The sequence below is a fragment of the Octopus bimaculoides genome, chromosome 22, assembly GCF_001194135.2.
Source record: "Octopus bimaculoides isolate UCB-OBI-ISO-001 chromosome 22, ASM119413v2, whole genome shotgun sequence".
NCBI classification, from domain to species: domain Eukaryota; kingdom Metazoa; phylum Mollusca; class Cephalopoda; order Octopoda; family Octopodidae; genus Octopus; species Octopus bimaculoides.
Genome location: NC_069002.1, coordinates 27,711,719 through 27,713,315, shown reverse-complemented (window position 1 = coordinate 27,713,315; position 1,597 = coordinate 27,711,719). Strand labels below are relative to the sequence as shown.

The window sequence follows — 1,597 nt, the reverse complement described above, 5'->3', positions numbered from 1 at the left end:
ATATATATATATATATATATATATAATGATGGACTTCTTTCGATTTCCATGTACGAGATCCTTTCACAAGGCTTTGGTTGTCCTCGGATTATAGTAGAAGACCTTGCCTAAGTTCCTCCACAATGGTACCGAACTAAAAACCATGTTGTTCTGAAGCAAGCTTCTTAAATGTGGTTTTGGGTTCGGTTCCACTGCGCATCACCTTGGACAAGTGTCTTCTGTTATGGCTTTGGGCCGACCAAGGCCATGGAAGCTAATTTGATAGATGAAAACTCAAGGAAACCTGTTGTATATGTGTGTTTATGTTGGATCTTTTTCGTTTTCTTCCAACCAACTGAAGATTTTTTTTTGCAATTCTCAATGGATTATTTCTAAATATTTTCTACACAGATGTAGTTTTGCATGCTGATGACGAATATCGCATTCATTTTGGCTTAAAACACAATTTTAAATGCTTCTATCTTCTTTATTATAAATTCTCCAAGATAATGAATGTGATGCTCGTCATTAGCATGCAAAACTGTATCAAAAGTATATTTTCTGAAAATTTTCAAATGGAAATTTGTGGTTGGAAGAAAACAAAGATCTTTTGTGTTTGCTCTTACCTCGACATTATGTGATGGGTGGACATGTACATCATCATCATCATCATCATCATACAAGCTATGTTTGTTTCTCGACTTCTGTGAAAAACTTGTCTAGCAATGAGGAAATATGAACTTGTTTGAAAACAGGTGAGGGTTAGTGAAAGGAAGAGCATCAAGCTATAGAAAATCTGCCTTAATTCCATCTGACCCATGCAAGCATGGAAAAGTGGATGTTAAAAAACAGTGATGATGATGAAGCTTATTATTATTATGGAGGCAGAGAACAAAAATCTTTACAGATTTTGTGTATCTGTGTATGTATGGGGGGTAGTATGGGGGGGGGGGCTAGTACTTGTCATTTTGTGAACTGCTGAGCTCAAGAAGAATTACACACATAGTCAGAAATTAAAAACTTCTTTTTTTTTCCTTAACCATTCCTGTAAAATACAAAACAAAAGAAATCAGACTCATTGATTAAGCAATATCTTAAATTAGGCTAATGATTTAAACCATATTTTTATAAGTCTGATAAAAAAAAAATTTTTTAATTACATTTTTAAAGTGGTTCAAAATCTAGATTTACACCCCCTCCCCAAACCTTTTAGTATTTTATTTTATTGTCTATTGGGTTAAGCGACTTCTGGTCATTGCTAGCTATTTTGTATTGCCAATTGTGCTCTGTTCATTACAGATTTGTGTTGACGTTTGTCGATTGTAGCAGTCATGCTTTCTGCATTATCACTAATGCCAAGTTTTTCTGGAATGGCATCTCAGTTGCCATTTGTTGAGTGCATGTTATAATTCCACTGGAGGTGTTTGCAGCCTACAATCTGCTCATCTCAATCATGTGCTTCATAGATTTCAATATGAATATGCTTTAAGTTTCATTTAAAAAAAAAATTTTTAATTCTTTTTTTTTTTTTTTTTTTAAATCTTAAATTTCCTCTTTTTATTTCATTTCGTCTTGATAATCTTTATTAAGTTCTTTTATTATATTCTGTGATTTGCTA

General features: G+C 33.0%; 1 protein-coding gene across 1 annotated transcript in view; it reads left to right on the top strand.

The window, feature by feature from the left end:
• Positions 1-1,597, top strand: part of LOC106881733 (E3 ubiquitin-protein ligase UBR4-like) — a 218,633-nt gene that overhangs the window by 101,355 nt on the left and 115,681 nt on the right. The window lies entirely within an intron of this gene.